Genomic DNA, 27,223 nt, shown 5'->3' on the forward strand with positions numbered 1-27,223 from the left:
ATCAAGATTATTGTAGGTCTAGAGAGTTAAAAGATGAAATATTTTCAGATGGTGGCTAGACCAAATGAAACATTAGAAGAATATGTTGAGCGTTTTCAGTATAATCTTCAAAGATCTCCTTATGCATCATTACCCTTACTTGATAACGTATTAAAAAAACATTAATTAGAGGAATGAAGGAACAATGGATTGAAAAACTAAATATTATGGGAAAAGGAGATATTTATCAGGAAAATTTTTATGACATTATTAATTTATGTATCAAGAGTTCAAGAGGCAGCACAAGACTAAAACCAGTAGAACATGATCGGTTTGCAAGAGAAAATAGAATTTCTGCAGAAGGAGTAACTCGCGCAGAAATTGGAAATTTATTAGAAAATTTCAAAACTGACATATTGGGGACTCTGACAACGCAACTTGATATTATGCAGGCCAAGCAAAAACAAGCAGAGGCAGAACAAAATTTGGCAATCTTCTGTCCCAGGTGCAGAAAGAAACACAGCCACAAAGAATGTCTGTTAGATGCAGTTCAAGTTTGCGCCATTTGTACAAAAGACCATTCTATAGAGAGTTGTCCCTCACTTCCGGGATTGAAAGCAGTCTACAAGGAAGCGAAAGAAGAGCAAGAACTGGTGTACCTACTTAATTAGCGCTGTCAATGGCAGTCACGACAATCAGGTATGTTCTCCGATCCAGTTTCTTCTTTTCAGCCTCCACAATTTCATGCTCAGCAATATAATACTATGTGGAAAAATCAACCTCCATTCTCAAATTGGTCACAACAACCATTTCCTTCATCATCACCATGGCTGAATCATGCAAGTCAACCCAATTGGCTAAATTTTCCCTATACCCCACCATATTGGCAAAACAATGTATATCCAGTGCAATGGTCCCCTCCTACTTCACAGAGTCAATCCTGGCAGACAAAGTGGCAGAGACCGATGAATCAGCTAGTAGGAACCATTCCGCTCCCTCAACCTACACTGCCAGCATTACAACAAAACCCCCAATCTAATTTAAGACTGCAACTCCTAGCCCAACCCAACCCTAATCCGAATAATATACCGGTCCAATCTATTCAAATAATTGAAACACCAGAGATAGGAACCGATCTAAGGGAGTGTAATGACCTTCAATTAAGAACTGGATGCATCATTGAAACAGAGGGAGATAAAACCGCTCAAGTTGAAAATTAGTTACTTATAGAACAACCACTGCAAGAAGAGGATGTGATTAGACAACAAACTCATAATCAAGTAATCACATCTTCTCCTCCATTCCTATAACAATTAATTATACCTCGACCTATACAACATCCTAATTTTGACATTTTGGGAGAACTTAAAAATCCATACATAAAAATTCCACTCCTCCAAGCCATCCAAGACATCCCAATATATGGAAAGACCATCAAAGAGCTATGTATGAAAAAACCAAGGAGGAGGATATTAAATAACCCAACAGTCCAAGTAGTTGGCACCCTATCTGACCTATTATCAGGAAAAAAAACACCCGTTAAATATGAAGATCCAGGAAATCCAATAGTAACAGTACAAATCAATGGGAAAACTTTTGCAAATGCCTTAGTTGATTTAGGGGCTAAAATTAATATCCTAATAACCACCACTTGTCAAAAACTGGGCATTACATCAGTAGAACCAACCTCCACTTTATTAGAATTGGCTGACTGATCTGTGGTTAGGCCAGAAGGCACACTACATGATGTCATGGTATCCGTTGATTCCTGGGAGTATCCTGCCGACTTTCTGATAATAAACCCCAAAAACCGACTTGATGGACATCCATTGATTTTAGGCAGACCTTGGCTTGCAACCGCTGACGCTTATATTAGCTACCGACAAGGCAGTATGACCATAACTAGAGGGGCTAATATCAAGAATCTAGCCTTGTATCCTCCAGCCCAGCCAAGTGTCACAATAATGAAAACTAACAAACATCCTGTATTATACCTCACCGAAAATATTAGATCCCCATTAACCATAGAAAATGCCCTCGATTTCAAAGATCAAACAGAGGATGATGTCATTAACAACTTTCTTAGCCAGGCTAAATCTAGATCCCACATACAATGTCATATGATAGAAGCAGCATTTGATAATGAATTAGAAGAAGATCCTCTCAAAGATACTCACGATCAAACAATACCTACTACCTCTGTATCAAATAGAAAAACTGTAGAAATTGAGCCAGGAAAAACTTTAAACATTAATGGCAACCTGACTCCAGAACAAGGACATAAGCTAATCGAGCTACTGAGAAAATACAAAGAAGCATTTGCATGGGATTATCCTGACATGAAAGGAATTGATCCCCAATTATGTACACACCACATTTACATAGAAAAGGATGCAAGACCCGTTCGCCAACCACAAAGGAGACTTAACCCTCACTTAAAAGACATTGTAAAAGCTGAACTTCAAAATTTTTTAGATGTGAAATTTATTTACCCTATCTCCAATAGCAAATGGGTCTCTCCACTTGTAGTGGTAGCAAATAAGAATGGAAAGTGGAGGATTTGTGTAGATTATAGAGAACTAAATAAAGCAACACAAAAAGACCACTTTCCCCTTCCATTCATTGACCAGGTATTAGATATGTTAGCAGGAAAGAAATTATTTTCTTTCTCTGATAGCTTCAGTGGATACAATCAGATTCAAATTGCCCCTGAAGACCAAGACAAAACTACTTCTACCTGTCCTTGGGGAACATTTGCCTACAGAGTTTTACCTTTTGGCCTATGCAATGCCCCTGCCACATTTCAAAGGGTTATCCTCAACATATTTTCAGATTTAATAAATGAATGGATCGAAGTATATATGGATGATTTTACACCATACGGAGATGATTTCGACCCAGCATTGGACGCACTAGAAAAAGTGTTGCAGTGATGCATTGCCACCATACTCTGTCTGAGCCATGAAAAATGCTATATGATGGTGACTGAAGGACTTATTCTAGGCCATTATATTTTAGCAGCTAGAATACAGGAAGATCCGGCCAAAATTCAAATAATTTTGTTAATACCTACTCCTACCACTCAGACAGAGGTACACAATTTTCTTGGATTCTTTGGTTATTATAGAAGATTTATAGAACATTTTTCTCATATTGTTGCACCTTTATATGCACTAACAGGGAATGTTGACTTTGTTTGGACGGAAAAATGTGATCGTGCTTTTGAGAATCTGAAAAAACTTGTGTCAACAGTGCCAGTACTTCGAGGACCAAATTGGGACCTGCCATTTCAAATTTCATTAGATACTTCAGACACAGTGTTATAGACATTTTTGGGCCCTACAACCCCAAGCATGAAATGTCCATAAACCAAGGGCTCCTAAGTCCCTAAAAGTGTTGTTCTAACCCCTAAAGGAACAAGGTCAACAGATTACATCTTCTCCCAGAAGTTCTCCATGAGAAACTGCTCAGAATTGGTCAAAACAGGATCATTACAGCTGCTCCACTGGCTAAGTGCGTTGCATCTCTCCCAAATACACTATGAGGGTGCGTTGCATTTCAAAAGTCCCTTCTATGGGGTGCGATGGGCGAGAAATGACAAATGGCAGTGTCATTCCGCGAGGTGGAGAGGCAATGGAAGCTTCCAGAATCTTCTCCTATGACACTTGCCTCACTGAATTCGACCAAGGATGAGTAAGAGGCCCTCAGTCTCCAAGTGGAAGCAAGAACTATCAGAGAGAAGACACTAATCAGATCACAAGCTGACTCATCCCCCTTACAGATATCTATATATGGATCCCTCATTCCAGAGATCCAGAGGCTGGAATTTTGCATATTGTAAGGAATTGTTGTTGGTTTTCTGAGACAAACATCAGATTGTTGGGTGATCTAAGCTTTGTTTGAGGTGAAGAGGGGCTTCTTTGCTGGGAGGTTGATGTTGGGTCGGAACAACCGTTGTAACTCCTCTTGGCTCTTTTCTTGTTTATCAATAAAAGCTATTTGAGTTTTCCTCCATGCTTTTGTGTTATTGATGCTTGTTACATTTGTATGGTCAATTTACATCTGACCCTAGATTGTTTATGATTATAGATCCATATCTTTGTATAGTGCTATGCTTTTGTGATCTTACAGGTACTTTGTGAAGCTGGGCATGCAAGGGAGCAGGTAGCTGTGGACTATCAAAGAAGAGAGGGATCAAATCAAGAGATTAGTGCAAGACAGAGGTTGGTCTTTTTGTTCCTCTCTATCTATAATTCATAAAGGAAAAACAAAAGTAGCTTTTCTCTGTTTGTTTCTAAGGCAGCTGTCACACCTTAGTGGGATAGAGAAGTTCTAAATAGACACTTTTCCCTGTAACGAAATGGCGACTCCACTGGGGAACAAATTAGTTTGTTTGTTTATCATTCTTTGTTGTTTGTTTCATAAACTTACAAGTAGTATTCGAACTGCATTTGCCATAACAAATGCAAAGTAGACAACTGCTGCTTCAATCCATCTACTGGATCTGTTTATGATTTAAACAATTGATTCATAAACTATCTGATTGCCCTTGTGATAGCTCTTAGATCCTCCTTAGATCTACCCCTGATTGTTGCATTACTGATTTCTTTTTACTCGGCCAAAACCCAAGAACTGAACTGCAAATTGTGACCCGGAACCCGAATAGAGTCTCATTTCTGGCCCAACGCAGGTACTTTTTAGAGATTCTGAATTTAAGTGCACTTCCCGAGTGGACAACCTGCGCTGCATTTCAGATTCTCTGTGTTACAGGTGCGCTGATCAGACTAGCTCTGTGCAGTTGTGGCTTCTGTGGTTCATTCTTTCCAGTTCTATTCTTGAATTTTGTTGCCTGTGATCAGTATATGTCTGTTTGAAACCCCTTTTCCTTGTTGTTATTCCGCCTCCTTTGTACAAAAGAACTGTAGATGTTTTTGTGTGTTTGTTGATTCATTTACAGTCCTCCTTTGCAAAAGTAGCGTAATTGTACTGTCGTCCTTTGATTTGAAACTGTCGCAAGTGTCGATTTTGATCGTAGGAAAAAGTTTTATTGCTGTTGATGGTCGATTATCCTGTTACTATTGCTTTTGGTCTGAATTTGTAATTTTCTAGTGTCAAGAACAAGTATTCATTTCAAAATCGTAAGGTGTTGTGATTGTCTCCATTTTTGATTTCGAAAAGAAACTTGTTGATATTTGTCGCTTAAAAAGAAATTCAGATTTGTGCATCAACTTTCTTTTTAGCATTCATATACTAAGAAAGTCAAAAACAAATACATGCATGTGCATTTGCATATAGACAGTCTGATTGGCTTGATTTAGGAAAGTGCATTTAGAGTGTGCTCTTTGCTTTTTGTGAAAAGATCTTGTCTTTCTTTTCCCTAGTAGCTAGGATTTTCATTGCATAAAAGAGATAAAAGTTTGTTTATCATCTTAGATTGCATTTTAGGAATTACATCTACATCTCGTGGTGAACCCGAAAGGCAAACTTCATAAACAAGATCAACTTAAAATAAATTCAATGAATCTAACAACGCTTTGGAACTTAACGCACAACATCTAGAAGTCTAGGCTAGAGACGTATTCCGACGTCGTAAAGCCTGGTAACTGTTGTTCTCACTGATGGTTGGGTGATTCCTCCACTTTGAGATGATAAGTGCCAGTACGGACTTGTGCTCCCACGTACCGTCGAGTATATTTTGGGAGACCCCAATAGGCTTAATCCTTTATCCATAGGAAGCCGTGTCTGCCGCCCTATCGATCGCAATGCACTGAACACAACATTCGGGAAGATTGACTGCCGTACCGTAAAAGGTATTCTGCAGTTTTGTGATTTGTTTGGTAATCCCTCTACCAAGATTTCCAGAGCAGTCCCTTTAGTTCCTTTTCAGACTCCTTGACGGAAAATGTCCATCTGAGCACTTGTCACTTCAGGCTCATTAAAAATCGAAGGAGACTAGAGTCATCTTTTGTTTTTTCTCGACTCTTAAAAACTGAAAAAACAAGTTGTGTGAAAGCGTCTAAAAGTTATTTTAAATGGAATATTCATTACCCTTTCTTACGTTGATCTTGGGTTGAGAAAATGGAGTCCTCCAACCAAGGAATTCCCCTTGGAGGAAATCCTAGTCCCTTATCCTCTTGGGGAGATGTTTGTGCACCCCATATGGCCACATTGTCGCTTCCAGGACTAACAATTGGTTTGCCTGTATGGCTCTTCTCAACCTCTGTCGTTCAGAACACCACAATTCCTGAACAATCGAATCAGCAACTAGACGAGTCCAGAGTTAACCACCAACCTTCTACTTCCTCTAATTCTTCCTCTCCTCCTTCTTCTTCGCTTGATGGGGCTGGTAAAGCCAAGAGTCAAGTACCTAAGGAGAAGAAGGAAAAGAAGAAGAAAGAGAAGAAGAAGAAGGAGCCAAAAGCGAATGGGGGCAAACGAGTGTTGTCTAGCGAAAATCCACACACTGCACCGACCAGGCCTAAATCGCCATGTGTCATTTGCAAAGGAGACCACTATCACAGAGATTGTCCTTGCATCCCTAGGATCTTAAGGGACTGGTCTTGTCGTTTGCACAACTCGGTGTCATCAACCTCTGATGATCATGTTGAAAACACACCGTCAACTAGCGAAAGTGAAGCCCCAGGACAAAAAGAAAAATATAGATTTCCTTGTAAACTGTGCGAAGGCGATCATGCCGTCCACCGTTGTCCCTTCTTAGACGAAGCTAAAAGAGTTTTGGATGATCGTCCGGTTTCACCGTTACGACTTCCTCCTGGATATAAAAAACTCTTGCCGAGTCCGTCACTAGTTGAAAATCTGGCTAGCCCGCTCAGGTGTTCGGCCAAAGCATCTATCATTGAAGATAAACCATCTGAATCCATACCAGACGAAAGTCAAAAGGTCGAGGTAGCAGTTGACCCGGTCTTGCCTTCAGAGGTTCCACCTTCAGATGATACAGTCACTGAAGAGAACAAGGATGACACTGTCCAAATTATTTTCATAAGCACAGACTCCAACGAACATGGGGTCAATTTACCCGTTCCTTTATCGCAGGAACGAAGTTCGTCAGAGTCATACCCGGCCGTCTATTCGGTCCCACCTCCAAGCAACCTAGTTGTCTCCTTCGACTGGAATCAACTAGGCAGACCCCATTTACCAGCTAGTATACCATTCCAAATTATTGTTTAAATATATAGAATGGTTATGGTTGGTACCATCATAGATGAGGGGGCTTCTGTGAGTATCCTTTCCTCAACTACTTGGAAAGTGCTTGGTTCACCATCGCTTTTGCCTGAGATGAGAAATCTGACAGGCTTTGATAAAGGAACCAGTCGACCGTTAGGGATCCTTCCCAATGTGCCCATAACATTGAGAGGGAAAACCGTTCAAATGAACGTGATGGTAGTTCAAGGACCCCTGGATTACAATCTACTCCTTGGACGAGACTATATTTATTGCATGGGAGCAATTGTCTCCTCACTCTTTAGAGTAATGTGTTTTCCACACGAAGGAAGAGTGGTCAAGCTCGTGGACCAGCTTTCATTTCCCGGATCATACAGAGCAAATAGTCAAATACCATCCCTAAATGGTCTTTTCATGCAAGAAATGTCTCAATCTCCAGTCCGTCCACCCGATGAGCGCGAGTGATTCGGGGGGACATGACTGAAACCCAGGGGGCATGCGCCCTGGTCTGCTTCGGCAGGAAAACTTCGGGTATAGGGTAGGTTTCCGCGAGAGAATATGACCTCCGTACTCCCATCCGTGATTGGAAGAGGGAGTTGGACTGGAATAAGATCCTCTTGTCAAAGTTATGTGGGTTGGCGGACATCGCCGGAGAAGTGTTTTGTTTACGCGCTAAATAGAACAATCTTTGGGTAGCCTGAAAGAGGTATACCTTTCCTAATAAAAAAAATGTTTTGTCAGCTCGAATAGAAGGTGACCTTGAAACTTTGTTTTATACCTGGGGGCATGCAAACCTTTTGGCGTGCAAGCGAAGAGCGACTATTTATTTTTTAAATTTGTAGGACCTCTAACCCTTTAAACTCGTAGGATTGGTCGTTTCCTAACTTGCATAAAGAAATGATGTGGGGCAAAACTCTAAAAGTTTCCATTTTATATGAGACATTCTTATCACACGACTGGATTAATCGAGCAGTGTTATGAAACCAGCTCAAGAAAAGATAGAAAAGAAAGATCAACGCCTTAGAATTCAGCCTATTCGAGGGGGCAACCTCCTTTACATTACATAAATGAACAATTCTTGGATGATACAAATGACAAAACCTCCTTTCTATATATAGGAGTCTAAGGAGTCACAATATAATCCAGCCGACCTAACAATAATAATATAAAGCCACAAAAATAACAATAGAGGGATTCTATGGGGCACAGAAATAACAATATGGGGGTAATAGGGGCACAACAATATAAATAAGGGGTATAACTACAATAGTAATGGGGTAATCACTAGTATTATAGGGACCCAACATGCCCCTCTCCTTCAAAAAAGTGTTGTCCTCAACGCTTGAGTAGTTCTGGATACTTCTGCATAAAATTCTCATCCTCCCATGTGGAATCTTCAGCGGATAAGTTCTTCCACTTGATAAGATACTCTGAAATTGATCGATTTCGTAGCTGTCGAGTTCTTGTTTCTGTGACTGCTTCCGGTTCCAATATAATTTTTCCTTCCTCGTCAAGTTCTGGCAATATTGTTTGAACTGGGAGCTTGTCACCTATAACCTTCTTTAAACATGAAACATGGAAAACTGGGTGCAATCGAGAAGCTGCAGGAAGCTCCAATTTGTATGCCATAGTACCAATCTTTTGCAACACCTTGTACGGACCATAATACTTTGGTGATAATTTATTATCCTTCTTAGCTTGCTTTAGGGACATTTGCTTATATGGTTGTAGCCGTAGGAATACCCAATCACCTACATCAAAACTTCTTTCACTGCGATGTTGATCTGCCTGTTGTTTCATTCTATTTTGTGCCAACACGAGGTTATCCTTTAAGAGTTGGAGGACTTGTTGTTGATGTTCGATGTGATGTTCCACTGCCTGAACCTTAGAATTTTCTCTTAAATATGATGTGATGGATGGTGGTTGATACCCATAAAGTGCCATAAATGGGGTCATTTTTGTTGCTGTATGGAAGGAAGTGTTATACCACCATTCAGCCAGAGGCAACCATTTGACCCATTGTGTCTGTTTATCAGATACAAAGCAACGAAGATATCCTTCCAAACATTTGTTTACTATCTCAGTTTGCCCATCAGATTGAGGATGATAAGATGAGCTATGAGCTAACTGAGTACCAAGACAAGAAAATAATTCTGTCCAAAAATTTCCAGTGAAAATGGGATCTCTGTCACTTACAATAATCTTTGGGTTTCCATGTAGCTTTTGAACTGTTTCCATAAATGCAGTAGAAACTGTACTGGCTTTAAATGGATGTGATAATGCACAAAAGTGTGCATACTTGGTAAGTCTGTCAACTACCACCATGATGACACTCTTTCCCTCAGACTTGGGTAAACCTGTGATAAAATCCATTGAAACCTCCTCCCAACGTTGGCTTGGAATGGATAAAGGTTGTAATAGACCCGGTGTCTTAATTGTTTCAACTTTATTTTGTTGGCAAACCAAACATTCCGCCACAAACTTTTGAATATCTGATTTAAGGCCATCCCAAAAAAATTCCTTCTTAACCCTGTGGTAAGTTTTTAAAAATCCTGAGTGCCCTCCTAAGGGAGAAGTGTGCAATTCCATAAGAATCTTTTGTTTTAGCTGGGAATTCTTACAGAGGTATAAGCGATCTTTGTACCATAACGAATCATTTTGCCAGCTAAATGTATCAGAAGTACTGGAATCTTGTTGTAGCTTTCGAATAAGTGCCCACACTTCTTCGTCATTCTTCCATTCCTCCCTTGCTTCGTTTATCCAATCTGGTTGGATAATAGAAATGGCACACAACAATGCTTCCACATCCTCATCCTTTCTTGAGAGTGCATCTGCCACCACATTTTGCTTCCCTTTTTTGTAGATGATTTCAAAGTCATAACCCAACATCTTTGTGACCCACTTTTGTTGCTCTTCAGAGGATAATCTTTGTTCTAAAAAGTATTTAAGGCTATCATGATCCGTTTTTACCTTGAAGTGTCTTCCCATTAGGTAGGGTCGCCATTTCTTAAGTGCATGGAGTATTGCCAACATTTCCTTCTCATAAATAGCTTTGCTTAAAAACTTTCCCTTGATTGGACGACTTTCAAAAGCAATGGGTCTTTCATCTTGCATTAGAACAACACCAATTCCATTTCCTGAAGCATCACATTCCACAATAAAGGTTTTTGTGAAGTCCGGTGTAGCTAAGACCGGTGCTTGGCACATTGCCTCTTTAAGATGTTCAAAGGCCTTTGTTGCTTCCGGAGTCCATGAAAATGAATCTTTCTTCAATAATGTTGTTAGAGGTGCTGCTATTCTCCCATAATTCTTAACAAACTTGCGATAATACCCTGTCAACCCAAGAAATCCTCGCAGATGCTTTATGGATGTGGGGATTTTCCATTCCTTAATGGCTTTAATTTTGCTAGGGTCTACCTTAACTCCTTCATGAGATACAATATGACCCAAATATTCCACCTCCTGGACTCCAAAGAAACATTTGGATCTTTTTGCATATAATTGTTTCTCCTCCAATAGTTGTAGCACCTTGTCAACATGTTCAACATGATCCTTCCAAGACTTGCTGTAGATTAGTATATCATCAAAAAATACTAACACAAATTTTCTAAGGAATGGTTTGAAAATTGAATTCATCAAACCTTGAAATGTTGAAGGTGCATTGGTAAGGCCAAAAGGCATGACCAAAAATTCATAATGACCCTCATGAGTTCTAAATGCCGTTTTCGGAATGTCTTCAATCTTCATTCTGATTTGATGATATCCCGAACGAAGATCCAACTTGGTGAAGTAAATTGATCCATGCAATTCATCCAGTAATTCATCAATGACAGGAATGGGGAACTTATCTTTAATAGTGAGCTTGTTGAGCTCCCTATAATCTGGACACATGCGCCATGATCCATCCTTCTTGTGCACCAATACTACTGGAGCTGAGAAAGAACTTTGACTCGGTTGAATTATACCAGCCTCTAGCATTTCTGCAACCATACGTTCAATTTCACTTTTTTGGACATAGGGATATCTGTACGGCCTGATGTTTGGAGGAACACTTCCTGGAATCAGATGAATAGCATGATCATGATCACGCATAGGTGGGAGACCTTTGGGAGTCTCAAATACCTTGGAATGATTGTCCAGGACTTTTTGGAGATCTGGAGAAATAGATGATTCCAATGTGGAAACATCTAGCGAACATAATTGTGCAATTACACCTCTTTGCTCCTTTTTTAGAAGCTTTGTCATGCCATTAGAGCTGATTATCTTTCCTGGTTTCCCTGCAATACCCCTTAATTCAACTTCCTTTCCTTCCACAGAAAATTTCATGAAAAGTTCTTGAAAATTAAAAGCTATTGTACCCAAGGATTGTAGCCATTGGACTCCTAGTACAACATCAGCACCTCCCATTGGAATGGAAAGCATTGGGCTAGTCAATACATATTCTCCCATGGATAGCTTGATATTATGGCACTTTCCAGAACAATTTATTGTTCCTCCATTTGCAATCATCACTTGACACTCTGGTGCTGGATATAGGAAGCAATTCAATTCTTTTGCTACCCTACAATGAATAAAATTGTGGGTGCTTCCTGAATCAATCAACACTATTACCTTTTTCTTCTTGATTTGTCCTTCTATCTTGATGGTTTGAGGAGTGGTAATTCCCGCCAATGCATTACAAGATATGGTCGGATTTATTTGTTCTTCATCTAGGCTTTGTTCCTGGAATATATCCTCTTCTTTTGACCTTTCTTGCTCCTTTTCTTCTTCCTCTTCACAATCTATGTAGAATAATTTCTTCTCAGCACACTTATGACCTTTTGTGTATTTGCTATCACAATTGTAACAAAGCCCTTTTGCTCTTTTTTCTTCCAATTGTTGTGGTGTCAACCTTGTAGGTTGTGGAAGACTATGGGCAACAACACTTCCGTCTTTATAGTTGTGAGTGGTATGCTTCCTAGTTGCCATAATTTTGCTTTCCATTTTTCTTGCTAACCTGAATGCCTTCTCTAATGAATCAGGTTCCCAAAGGCGAACATCATGTTGGATATTATCCTTTAAAGACCCTATGAACACATCAATCCTATGCTCCTCTGGAATATCTTTTACCCTTATGTTCAATTTTTGGAACTCCTCAATGTGCTCCATTATTGAACCCTTTTGTTTGAGACTTATCAATTGGCTAAAAAAAGTGTTGCTTTTTGTATCCTCATAATGTGCTATCAATTCTTCCGTAAAAATTGCCCAAGTGATAAATTGTTTACGAGAACAAAGCCATTGATACCATACAAACTGATTTGGTTCCAAATATAAAGTTGCCATACGTACCTTTTGTGTGTTTTGCACATTATTGAGATCGAAGAATTGCTCCATCTGTAATATCCATGTGGCGGGATCCTTGCCATCAAACTTCCTCATATCGATTTTTGGAATATGGTGATTCTTCGATCCAACATTAGAGTCTATGGAATCATGATTAACATTTCTTTTGTTCTCATCATGAGTTTCCTTTACTACCCTTTCACCCTTAGTGACCATTTCTTGTAGCAACTTATTCATATTTATCTTCAATTCGTCCATGTCTGTCTTCAAATCTATCTTCAAATCATCCATCTTAGCTTCCACGTCAATCATCTTAGCTTCTACGCCTTTCTTTAAATAGTCCATCTTAGCTTCTACACCTTTCTTTAAACCATCCATCTTAGCTTCTACATCTTTCTTTAAACCATCCATCTTAGATTCTGTTCCTTTTTGTGCAAGGGACAGTTGTTGCACTTGGTCTTGTAATTTTGATATATCATGTTGCATTTCTTCCTCTTCTTCATGAGTCATGCTAGAGCTTTCAGGTTCCTTACTAGGTGTTTGCATTTTCTTTCCTCGGGGCATCAGTTACCAATAATAATATTCTACTATGCCCTTTGAATTCCTTCAAAGTAAATTTTCAAACCAAGCTTAAGCAAAAATTTAAGAAAATCTACACACCTTTTTTCACTTTGTAGGAGCTCGATATTGCCTCTGATGTATCTCTGTACTTTCCAATCATCTAGTTCTGAATTTGTGACCTGTAGTAGCCCTCTGTGTCCTCTTTCCAATGCCACAAGTCTGACCCAAATTGGATTCTCCAAGGAAGAGTTATGTGAAATCTCCCACAGTGACTTGCTTTTAGACTAGTTCAGTAGAGCGAACTTGTACGACGTGCCACGAGTCACTGTTTCAACCTTTGGATCTGAAACTCACACACAAGAAACTACAGTCCGTCCTCTTTCTGTACCTTCTTACGAAATTTCAATCCGATCCCCAGAGAGAAAGTTATGACGATTTTCCCCAGGTCACCTGTTTTGAATGTAATTCAGGAGTCTGCAAAAAGACCAACTTCCTCAGATCATATCTCCGCAAATATCGCGCGAAAAGCTCTGAAATTCGGACCCAAGGTTCAGCGCAATTTCTTCTCAAATGGGTTTTTTTTTGCGACTTCTGAAACGTCACAGAAAACAAGTTATAGCGAAAATGCCACGATGACCTGTTTGGAGCAGCGAAACCCTAGAATCCAAAGCTCTGATACCAAATGTTATGAAACCAGCTCAAGAAAAGATAGAAAAGAAAGATCAACGCCTTAGAATTCAGCCTCTTCGAGGGGGCAACCTCCTTTACATTACATAAATGAACAATTCTTGGATGATACAAATGACAAAACCTCCTTTCTATATATAGGAGTCTAAGGAGTCACAATATAATCCAGCCGACCTAACAATAATAATATAAAGCCACAAAAATAACAATATGGGGGTAATAGGGGCACAACAATATAAATAAGGGGTATAACTACAATAGTAATGGGGTAATCACTAGTATTATAGGGACCCAACAAGCAATTTTAGCACATAGTTCAAGCTCGTTAAAAAATAAACATAAGCCATGAGCAAATGTTTCCCCCCGTGTTTAAGCTTGTTAAAAAATGAACTATTCCCCGGTACATAACCATCGTGAATGTAGTACTTCAGCCGTTAAAGCCTTGGCCGTGTTTGCACCATCACCTCCACTTTTTCATTGGCCGATCATTCACCTCCATTTGCTTGTTTACCCATTTTGAGGAACAGCTACGAAGAGTGATTTCACTAGCCATCCTTGTGACATTGCCGTGATTGGAAAATTCCAAACCTTACCTGGAATCAACTGCTACCCGTTTTATCACTCGTTCCTCAAAAGACAAGTCTCCTTTAAGCTCTTTTCAACTGACTCGTAAAATATGAAAAGATTGCCGAGCCCTTGGCCTCTCCAGCTCGTTAAAGGGACAGGAAGTGATATCCCTCCTCTAGATTTTAATCTTTTTGGACCTGAGGGATTATTACAAAAAGATCGAGCGCTTGTTTTGTTCAGCTCGTTAAAAGTATCGAAAATTCATCCCTTCTGTATTGTTTTATACTTTTTCAGACTTAAGGGATTAGATGACGAAAAAGGAATTTTGGAGTTACCTTTACGTTTCTTTTCAGACTCTCTAAAATTGAAAAGGACCGAGTTATCTTTGTCGTTAAACTCGTTAAAAAGATTAATAATGACAAACTTGTCTTTAGGCGAGAACGAGTTTCACTATCGCTAGGCTCGTTAAAACATAGTGATGGGTTTGCCCAAAGGGCAAATTATAGAACAAGCATATGTTATCCTCCTCAAGCTTGACAAAAATAAAGAGGTACTAGTCAGCAATGACTGGGGAAAATTGGGAAGAAAACTCAAAGAAACTTTGTTGGTAGCAAGTCGCTCTTGAACATGACATTTCCACTCCGTGTCCGAGTCGGGTTGGGTTGTTTCATTCACCGGTCACATCACCATGCTCACGCCATACCATCCACATTTGGGGTTAATGCTACCAATCCATCACATCAGTGTCGCCGATATGTTCAAGAGAAGTCATTCAGAGAATTCACCTGTGTCTCACCCACTACCATACATTATACTCCATTCTTTCATGACCGCCACCCTGAACCTTATATCACCAGATCGTTTTCACCTCCATTAAAATCATTTGCTCCGTTCCGTGTCATTGATGTGGGATTCATTAAGGCCCTCCTGTGATGGATCACTTCTTGTCGACATCAGCTCATTATCCAAGAAGTTGATCTAGGAACACCCCATTCAGTACTTTGAAGCTTGCATGCCTCAATGACAAGTTTCTCATTTCCAGCGACAGGTTTACATCAATGGCCTTCGATCGAAAGATTTTGTGTGGTGTTCGACGCCAAGTCCTTTATTCACACCACGTGAATTGTACTGCAGTACCTTGAGGGTCATTATCATTATCAGTGATTCCTCTCGCGCTTGTTAACAGTTTACGTCATTGACTGGTAATCAAGCGATGTCTTTCCATGTTCGACTTCAGAACATTTCTCACATGGATCGACTTGTACTTTGAGTGAAGATCGGACGAGATTGAAGACCCCAGATCTAGTTTCATCTATCCGGGCTGCGATATATATTCAGGAAAATAAAGACATTAAATGTACATCATTGCTGCACAGAGAATCATCCACTCAAAAGGATGATGGCTCTATCAGAATCATCAGTCTACACTCAGACGATTGTCTGTCCTATGTACATGAAAATGAATTTATAAAGCTGAGCATGGGAATGCCCACCTTAGCTATATCATGAAAATAGTATGAAGATAATGTATTGTATTGTATCTTATTACAGGTCTCCTCCCAGCATTGAAAGAACTTCGGATCCTCATAATAAAGCATTTCACCTGACACTAAAAGATTAACGGCCTCATACTTTAGGGGGCAACTCTTATAGACATTTTTGGGCCCTACAACCCCAAGCATGAAATGTCCATAAACCAAGGGCTCCTAAGTCCCTAAAAGTGTTGTTCTAACCCCTAAAGGAACAAGGTCAACAGATTACAGCTTCTCCCAGAAGTTCTCCATGAGAAACTGCTCAGAATTGGTCAAAACAGGATCATTGCAGCTGCTCCATTGGCTAAGTGCGTTGCATCTCACCCAAATACACTGTGAGGGTGCGTTGCATTTCAAAAGTCCCTTTTGTGGGGTGTGATGGGCGAGAAATGACAAATGGAAGTGTCATTCCGCGAGGTGGAGAGGCAATGGAAGCTTCCAGAATCTTCTCCTATGACACTTGCCTCACTGAATTCGAACAAGGATGAGTAAGAGGCCCTCAGTCTCCAAGTGGAAGCAAGAACTATCAGAGAGAAGACACTAATCAGATCACAAGCTGACTCATCCCCCTTACAGATATCTATATATGGATCCCTCATTCCAGAGATCCAGAGGCTGTAATTTTGCATATTGTACGGAATTTCTGTTGGTTTTTTGAGACAAACATCAGATTGTTGGGTGATCTAAGCTTTATTTGAGGTGAAGAGGGGCTTCTTTGCTGGGAGGTTGATGCTGGGTCGGAACAACCGGTTGTAACTCCTCTTGGCTCTTTTCTTGTTTATCAATAAAAGCTATTTGAGTTTTCCTCCATGCTTTTGTGTTATTGATGCTTGTTACATTTGTATGGTCAATTTACATCTGACCCTAGATTATTTATGATTATAGATCCATGTCTTTGTATAGTGCTATGCTTCTGTGATCTTACAAGTACTTTGTGAAGCTGGGCGTGCAAGGGAACAAGTAGCTATGGACTATCAAAGAAGAGAGGGATCAAATCAAGAGATTAGCGCAAGACAGAGGTTGGTCTTTCTATTCCTCTCTATCTATAATTCATAAAGGAAAAACAAAAGTAGCTTTTCTCTGTTTGTTTCTAAGGCAGCTGTCACACCTTAGTGGGATAGAGCAGTTCTAAATAGACACTTTTCCATATAACACACAACTATTGGAGCAGTCCTTGGGCAGGAAGAAGATAAAAAACCATATGCAATTTATTATATTAGCAAAAATTTGTCTCCTGCTGAATTGAACTATACTGTGACTGAAAAGGAATTTTTAGTTGTAATACATGCTGTCAATAAATTTAGGCATTATATCACTGGATATCCTGTTATTTTATATACAGATCACTCTGCCATAAAATATTTAGCAAATAAACCAATCACAAATGGTAGAGTAACCAAATGGTTGATTTTATTGCAGGAATTCGATATCACAATAAAGGACCGACCGGGAAAAGAAAATCTTGTAGCTGATTTTCTCTCACAAATGCCAAAACCAGTGGATATAGCAGTGGTCGAAGATCAATTTCTAGATGAACATTTGTTCGTTGTTACTGTTAAAACACCCTAGTATGCTGATGTTGCAAATTATCTAGCAGTAGGCAAATTACCGAAACATCTGACCCCCAATGAACGAAAGCAGATTGTCCAGCGTAGTACTCGATTTTCTTGGATTGGGGGCTACCTGTTTCATACAGGGGCAGATATGCACATCAGGAGATGCGTTCGTGAAGATAAAATTTTTGACATCTTGAAAGCTTGTTACGACGGACCATGTGGTGGACACTTCGCAGATTAGAGAACTGGTCACAAGGTGCTACAAACAGGGTATTATTGGCCCACGATCTTCAAAGATGCAAAGAAGTTCGTTCAAGCTTGTGATAGTTGCCAAAGAGCAGGATGCCCTGGATAGGCTGATGAAATGCCCTTGAACCCACAGCTAGTTATTAAACCATTTGGCTGATGGGTGCTTGATTTTGTTGGTCCAATCAACCCATCGTCAAATCAGAAAACATACATTCTGGTAGCAATAGAATATGTCACCAAATGGGTTGAAGCAGAGGCATTGCCGAGAGCTATAGAGGATTCTGTCATACAGTTCCTGTTCCACATATTTGTGCGATATGTCCTCCCAAGAGATATAATTACGGATGGAGTACCTCAGTTTACTAGTAATAAAATTGCTGCCACACTAAAAAACTATCATATTCAGCATAAAATTACTACTCCATACCACCCACAGGCAAATGGTCAAGTAGAAAGCACGAACAAAATAATAGAAGCAATACTGACAAAAACCATTGCATCACACAGACGCGTTTGGACTACAAGATTGCCAGAAGCATTGTGGGCATACAGAACAACATGGAGAAGTACTACTAGTTATTCACCATACCAGCTAGTATTTGGAGAGGAACCCATATTTCCGATAGAATTTGAAATACAAACATTATGAACAGCACAAGAGGTCAGTCTAGATTTAGATGAGGCTCAGATTAATAGATTACAGCAGATCAATGAGCTAGATGAAATCAGGCTCTCTGCCCTTCAACACACTGTGTTAATCCAACAACAGCGAGCCAAATGGCACAATGCCCTCATTAAAAAGAAAGTCTTCTGTGAAGGAGATTGGGTGCTCTTATACGACTCTAGGTTCCAGGATTTTCCCGAGAAACTTCAGATTCACTAGCTGGGACCATACGAAATCTAGAAGGTACATGATAATGGCACCATTACTCTAACCACCATTGATGGATCCAGAAATACCTTTAAGGCAAATGGCCACTGAGTTCGATTATACCGCAAACCACTTACTCGGGAATCCTTCTACCAGCAACTCCGCAAAGAATTCGACTACTCTTACACATTATACATAATTCTTTTGTTTTTTTATATATTTTTGTAGTTGTATAACATTTGCACTTTGCTGTTCCTTTCGAAAGGAACATCATTCTCACCATTTTGCTGTTCCTTTTGAAAGGAACAACATTTTCACCATTTTTCTATTCCTTTTTCAAGGAACAACACTTTTGCACTTTGTTGTTCCTTTCAAAAGGAACAACATTTCCACCATTTTGCTGTTCCTCTTCGGAAGGAACAACACTTGCATTTTTTGTTGTTCCTTTTTCCAAAGGAACAACATTTTTCATTTTCTGCTATTCTTTTTCCTGAAAGAACAACATTTTTGTTTTTGTTGTTCCTTTTTCCGAAGGAACGGCGCATTTTCGTTTTCTGCTGTTCCTTTTTCCGAAGGAACAACATTTTCATGTTCTACTATTCCTTTTTCTGAAGGAACAACATTTTCGTTTTCTGCTATTCCTTTTTCCGAAGGAACAACATTTCCATTTTCTGTTGTTCCTTTTCCCGAAGGAAGAGCATTTTTGTTTCTGCTGTTCCTTTTTCTGAAGGAATGACGCATTTTCATTTTCTGTTGTTCCTTTTTCCAAAGGAACAACATTTTTGTGTTCTACTATTCCTTTTTCCAAAGGAACAACATTTTCATTTTCTGCTGTTCCTTTTTCCGAAGGAATAACATTTTTGTTTTCTGCTTTTCCTTTTCCCGAAGGAACAACATTTTTGTTTCTGTTGTTCCTTTTTCCAAAGGAACGACGCATTTTCGTTTTCTGTTGTTCCTTTTTCCGAAGGAACAGCATTTTCGTGTTCTGCTGTTCCTTTTTCCAAAGGAACAACATTTTCATTTTTTTACTGTTCCTTTTTCCGAAGGAACAACATTTTCATTTTCTGTTGTTCCTTTTCCCGAAGGAACAACATTTTTCTTCAGTTGTTCCTTTTCCAAAGGAACGGTGCATTTTTGTTTTCTGCTGTTCCTTTTTGTGGAGGAACAACACTTGCATTTTCTACTGTTCCTTTTTCGAAAAACACAACATTTTTTCATTATTTTGCTTGCGCTTGTTTTCTTTGCTGATATTCTTCTTAGTGCACAGCAGTTTCGAGTTTTTCTTTCTTTTTGCTTGTGATTTTGTACATAGCACTTGTTTTATCTTTTTCTTTTTTTGTGTGTTTTATCATTCGAATCACTTCTGAAACACAGCTATACACTTATGCAATGAATATGAGAACTAGAAGATACTGAAATCAGCAAATTACATAAAAGTCGCTATCTTTACAAGAATTTGCTCTGAATTGATAAGAGAAAAGAGGAAAGGACACAACTATTGATTATCTTGCTGTCACTGTTCTACTAATACCGATATGGTTGGTTATCTTTATCATGATGGTTCCTTCTAAAATCTCATAATCCTCTTTGATCATTATTAAGGAATAAGAACGAAGGGCATATTTTTCTATTGAGATGTTAAGACTTCTTCCACCATCCCTACTCTTAAGGAGTGTTGAACCACCCTTTGTGTATAAATAAGGAAAAGTACTTTATAAAAAGAGAAAAAATAATAAAAAGAAAAATGTTTATATAATTTGCTAACATGGTTTGTTAATGAAGGATAGCGGGTCTCATTGGGAGCCAGCCTACCATGATCATAAGGAGGAAAGTGAAGTGGCATTCCCATTATGGCCACCACACCAGGGATATGATCCAAGAGGCACATCGAAAAAAATAAAAAAAACCTTGGAACAAGAGGTCTCATCATGAGCTAGCCTGCCCACCTTTCACTCCTTCCTAGTGAATGGCATTATGATTTATCTGGTTACCAAGCCAACATAATGGCCTCCATTCTGACATTCCACATCACTTTCCTAAGCATACACAAAGGATCATGGTTCCATGGGTTAAATAAACAACTCTATCAAGGTTATGGACACCTGTGGGCAATAGAGCTCTGTTGATGGTATTGAGGTCACATTCTTTATACACCAATAGCAGTTATGATTCCCTTCTTCTACCTTTGTAATGGATCAAATAAGATTATGAACATAATTCCTTCGAACCTTTAATACATAAAATCTATTACAATCAATCATGACGGAAAAAGTTGATCGTGACTGCACTGAACTTTTTGTGCACGTCAGCTGTCCTATCCTCCAAATCTCACATCATATCACAACATTCTCTTATTTATTAAGAAATTCTATGATATACCTAGATTTTGGAAATCCGATCGTTCTTGTAAACATGGCATCTCAGTATATGCTGCTCCCTTCTGACTCTATATCATGTCAGTCCATCACGCCACTCCCCCATTTTACGGCTGAGGACGGCCTATCACATTACAAGGGGGGAGAAGGTGACCTCATAATTCACTGGAATACGTGTCAGTTTATCATTTGGAGAACTTTTACTTGGGAATAGCAAGGCTTAATGGTATATTGTTTTCCAATTTGCATGGCTTGCTATTTCAAAGTTATTTCTATGTTATGCTCTGCAACAATTAGTAGTAATTTGAAACTTGAACAAGCTTGTTGTTCCGTCATTTTCTCTGTGGTTTCTAACAGCTTGAACAACCTGTTATTCCATTTCCATCTCTGTGTTTTTATAGTGTGCTAAGCATGGGAGGAAGATCAATTTGTAGAGAACCACAAGTGTTGACAATCTTTGATGCCGCACGAGAAATCCTAACAAGGCCAGGATGGATAGTTTATCTCAATCGTCTGCAACAGTCCAACGAGATCGTGGCAATTGAATTTTTGCATAACCTGCAAGAATATTACTCCAATGTAAGAGATAGTAGTCACCGAAAACATAATCAAAGAGGTTTTGGGACTGCCAACCACTGGATCTGTGTGGACTCTTAAGAAAGTAAGACTGCGAGACACCTCCAAAATCTTCCAAGATGAAGGTTAGAACCTAACTCGAAGCGAAAAGGGAGTTCTACCAGCAACCTTGGGAGAACCGTGGGAAAAATTGGCAAATATCATTCATAATTACATTACCTATGAAGGCAAAAAAGACGTGGTAAGACCACGCCATCTTAAGCTTTTAGTTGTATTAAAACAAAAATGCAGTATGAATTTTCCTGCATTTTTAAATTCTTTATTACATGATGTTGCCCAAAGCATGAAGAAATCTCACCACGTAGAATTGGTAGTAAGTCATCACGGGTTGATACAATTTATAGTTAGCTACAGTCTTGCTCAGCAACAGAGTAGCTGGGAAGAACTAATTTTTACAATAGACGGGGGACTGGCTTTGCCAGCCCCCAAACGAAAGCATACTGCAAGTACATCAAATAGACCATTGAAACGGAGGAAATCTGTAAGATTGGCATGGATCAGAGGGAGGCTGGAAAATTCCCAAGGAAACACCAGTCAACCGGTGGAAATAGTTGATTCAGGGGATGAGCAACCCCCACAATTGGAAGGAGGATAGAATGAAAGAGAATTGAATGATGAGGGAGAAACAGAGGGAGAGACTGACCAATCTGGTCAGGCTGAAGAAGAAATAGGGCAACGTGAGGAAAGCCCATTGCAAAATCTGCTGTGAGAGGATGAATTGGCCCAGATTTAGGCCAACATGGAAGAATATACTCGACCTCTCAGCCCACTAAACCTCCACACTGAAGAAGAGCCATAGGAGCACTCTGTTCATGATAAGAGTGCATCCAAAGAGTTATGTGACGAGGAAGAAAAAGAAGAGAATCACTCCGACCATGATGAAAGTGCATCTGGAGAGAAAAATGATGAGGATGAAGAGGAGGAACAATTTTTTCCAAGTCAAAATACACCGGAAGAATTTTATGAGGAAGAGAGGGGGGAAGAAGAAGTTACCCAGGGGATTGCAGAGCAAGCTAGGGTTTCTACCCCCGAACAACCCGATCAGCAGAATAATGAGGAAGCACCCCAAGAGAAAAATCAAGAAATTGGTGAAGGAGAAAGTCCAGGCCCCAGTGCACGAACGACTGTTCCTTCCAATAAAACGGAAGAAATCAAAAGATTACGAAAGGAACAGCAAAGACTGCTTAATGTAATTGTGTGACTTCGACAACAAATCAGGATTCTGAAGATGGGGAAGAGAACAAAAAGGACCTCGGTGGTAAGGCATGCAACCACTCTAGTGAAAACCCTTAGGAAAAAGGTTAAGAGGACTCAAGTCCAGCCTACTGTTCAAAATCAAAAGGAACAGCATTCGACTGTTAGCCATGTCGAAATTCAAACAGATGACATAATGGCCTGTGACAAAGAAATTCAGACAGAGGCACAGTCCTTTGAAGAAATTCGAACCATAACTACAGAATGACACAATAAGAAGATTCAAGTGAACCTCCCGCTTACAACTACTATGTGGGATAGTGACCCGAGGACAGTGACCCTACAAGAGGGTTTGATGCAAGTCCAGCAAGCAGTAGAAAAACTTACAGAATAAACTGTCTCTCGAGAAAAGTATGAAGAATTACAACAACAACTAAGGGATGTCAATTTATCCGAAAGTCAGGCTTTTGAAGGATGGCGAAAGGAAGAAGAAAGAGTCACAAAGGTAACTCATAGGCTAGATGTAGTTATCAAACAAATGGATACCTTATGCTCTTTGTATACTGACGTCCTAGCATGTAGAGCACCTGCTAAGAATTATGCTTTGTTTTTAATGGAAAGATATTTGCAATTGAAAATTAAGGCTGTCAAAGCAGGAGCCCCTATAGAAATAAACACTATTGATGATTTCATAAATTGTTGTAAGCACTATGGGGTAAAGGTTCAGAGATTATTATGCGAGTTCTATTTGCACAACCTTGTGTTAGATCAAGAAACAGAGCAGAATCCCGACCCTTTCGTTGGGGATATCCAACTGCAGGCATTTATTTCGTTTGGAGTTAATCAAATAAAATGGCTTAAAGCCTATAATGCCTTCCAAAGACAAGAAAATGGATTAGACTTATGGGTAAGAGCTGAGCCTAGAGATCCATTGCAGTTATGGAATAAACATAGGAACCTCATGAGGACTCCGGGCATGATTGAAGCATTAGGACCCATTCATACAACAATCAATCGGTAAGGGATAGAATACTTTTTTACCATCAAAGACCTTGCCATTGCAGCTGCTAAATTTCGATATCGGACTTCTAATCTGAATATCCAACACAGGGAACCATTTAATTATGAGAACTTTAAGTTAGCTACTAATCGCTTGGGCCTCTATGGTGATCTTATTTTGAGGGAAGGGCCATCTTGGTTAGGTTGTAGGTTCCGAAGTCCGGTCATTTGGCATCCCGCACCAGGATACCAAGCCTTATACGAAATGCCTGAGGGCCAGACAAGACATATTTTTTAGCACCTAGCTAGGCATCATGGCTGTAGACCTCCTCATGAGATCCCATCTCTAGCCTACTCCCTCACTGCCTTGCATGTCAACTACAATGTTTTCATGAGGCCATGAAAAAGGGTAAGTAGGGGGGTGTGTTGAGCATTGGAGAAGGCATGCTATTTTCATTTACCTTGTTATCTTTTCTTCAAAACTCACAACCTTTTCACATCATGAGCTAGGCATATGACAAAAGAATATGATAAAATCTAGAAGATTTATATGTAATGTGAAATAACTGATAATTACCCTTTTTCTATATAGTAAGAGGAGAAAATGGAAGACTATCATCCCAAAGGAAAGAACGAGACCAAGTTAACTGCTGTCCCTTTGGCAGGGAACTGCGTTCAAACAAGGTGATCCAAATTGGAGCGTAATAGCCAGAAAAAGGAAAAGGATATCTCCAATCGGTGTAAAAGAACAAGAGGATAACTACAAACTAACAGCTTGGCAAATCCCTCAAGATCCTTTGATCCTGAGGGATCGCTATCTTAACAATCCTCTGCATTGTTGATATCGTTGCTCGACTATTATAAGAAGGGGTAGCACTGTTAGCTTGGGGGGAGAGAGAACTATTGTTATTTTTATGAAATTTTCCTAGGTGCTTGAACTTTGATCATCGACTCTCTTTGAAGAGTGATTCATTGTAACTCTGTTTAATGTTTTAATATAAAAACCTGACTATTGTTCTATCGTTGATTCTGGAGTAGCCTTAAGCAGTGAGTCCCTGGAGGCTAAGGGCCCGACCATGGTGGATCACTTGCTCTTGTACCATATTTCTGATTCATGTGTGGTTTGATTTCTTCCATTTACTCTATTCAGTAATATGACGTGCTTTACTGTTTTACATATCAACTCTGTTATATATACTTGACCAAATATTATTGTTATCTACAACAGGAATGCTATGTTATCATTCTAACTTTGTATCGCATTGTTGTTCCTTATAGATTGCCATTCGATTACAGATTAACCGTGCTGTATGTTCCTAAATCGGTACTACTGTATGATTTATTCTTAAATTGTGATTGTTGTTCATTCGGGATTGTTGTTCCGTTACAATTGCTGTTACTTTATAGCTGTGATTCATGCGTATTGTATCGAAACTCAAATTACTGTTCCTTTTAATGTTAGGTGTGCCACGTGTTTAACTTGGGTTGCTGTACATTCAGATTTAAGTCGTTGTTCTATACTTTATTTCTGATAGTCCATTGTTCCATTTCTATTTGTTGTTTAATTCAAAGGCCGTTACTTAATTCCTGTAGATTATGATTATTGCTACAATCATTTCCGTAGGTTAAGGTTTTGTTGTTCAATCCTGTTTATAGAGATAGTTGTTGTTCCATTTCTTGTCATTTGAAGATCATCATTGCTTTGGTGTGCAAAAGGTATGATACTGTAGTGAACATCGACATATGTTGTCTAGTTCCCAGCTTGATGATCCTTCCTTTGAGTGCATTCTTGATTGCATCAGTTTATAGAGGGAAGAGTTACCGTTACTGTACCCTTGATTGATAAATTGTTGTAGCTTTCTGAATGCATGATTTGAGTCCTAGGTTTCTTTTTGCAAGTAGATTTCATTCCAAGCATTCGTTTACTCTTATATTGAGAGCATTATACTACTAGCATTACTCTGACAAATGACCACCTCAAACTGAGTACACTCTTTGAGATAACAAATCGTTCTTGGATTGACAATTAATGTAGGGTAAATAGAGGTGAAAAAGACCCTTTTTACTTCTCGACAGTAGCTATCCCCATCGTACCTAACCTACGGGCCCATTTGGCCGCCGTGAGCATTATCGGGCCCACCATTCCTACTGTGGAGTTAGTGGGTAAATTTTGTCTGCAAAAAGTTTTAATTTAAAAAAGATTAACTTCATTAAACTTATTTAATTTCAAAATTTGCAAAGAAAAAAAATTAACTAACCTTTCAAATGCAAGAATCCTCCGTCGAATATGTTGTTGATAGCAATGTAGCTGACCCACAAATTCGCTCCATGTATTTTAACGAACCTCTGAAATCCTTGATGTCATGTGAGTAATAGTGATAATGAAATTTGTTATATATGTGAAATTGCAGAGATGTTTTACCGTACGGTTAATTTGGGATTAATTTGTTTTAAAAAACATTTAACATGTTAATTTTTTATGACGATATAGGAAACTATGATAAACTGAATATTATGGGATTGTTTTACAGCGTAGTGAATGTGGGATTAATTTGTTTTAGAAGGTATTATAGAAATTAAAAAAAAAAAAAAAAACATTCAATTGTTTAGTAAATATTATATAGTTTAACTATTAAAATAATTTAGGTAAAAGTTTTAGTTTACAATTTTAAATTTAAAGATTTAGTACATAAAAAAATTTAGTTAAATTTTTTCAATAAATTGTAGAATAAAATAATAACAATGTAAACTTTGAAACGGGAACTATAAACTCAAAACGGGAACTCTGGCCAAAAAACCCAAAAAAAACATCAAAAACAGTGCTAAAAATGAAAAGTGTGTATACTGGAACGATGTTTTTTTTTTTAGGTGTCAATTTTGAACGTGTTTTAAAAATGGCAGTGACTACGAAATTTACTACGAAATTTTCGTGCAAAATATAGCTTCAAAACGAAAGTGATGATACTGGAATAATGATTTTTTTTTTTAGGGTCAATTTTCAAACTTTTTAAAAAATGCTAATAAAACCAATTTTTTATGTCTCAAACAAAGTTAATTTTTAAGGAAAAAACACATTAATGTTTCTGGTAGAATATCATTTTTCTTTCCGAAGTATAAATTTAACATGTTTTCAACCACACCATGCTAGATACAAAAGAAATTGAAATTTTTTCAACTATAAAATTAAAAAACCATGACATTATGAACAAATTATATCACTGAATGAAATCAAAAGTCTTTATTTGTATACTGAATAAAACAAACATTATATCTCTAATTTGATATTGCATTGTAGATATTTAAACAATAAAATTTATCATACTTAAGACATAATCCAACAACATAAAAATTCTTCATAACTTCTCATTTAACAACATATGGAAAACATTAATTTTATTTGAAGATATGATGCATACATCAGTTATATAATCTGTCTTAAACAATTATTCAAAATCACTCATATTTTCTTGCACACCATCACAATTCACATCTTTAGATGAGTGACTGGATGCT

Source organism: Pinus tabuliformis, chromosome 6, assembly GCF_031772625.1.
Source record: "Pinus tabuliformis cultivar Carrire ecotype Pingquan chromosome 6, CPIR1, whole genome shotgun sequence".
Lineage (NCBI taxonomy): Eukaryota > Viridiplantae > Streptophyta > Pinopsida > Pinales > Pinaceae > Pinus > Pinus tabuliformis.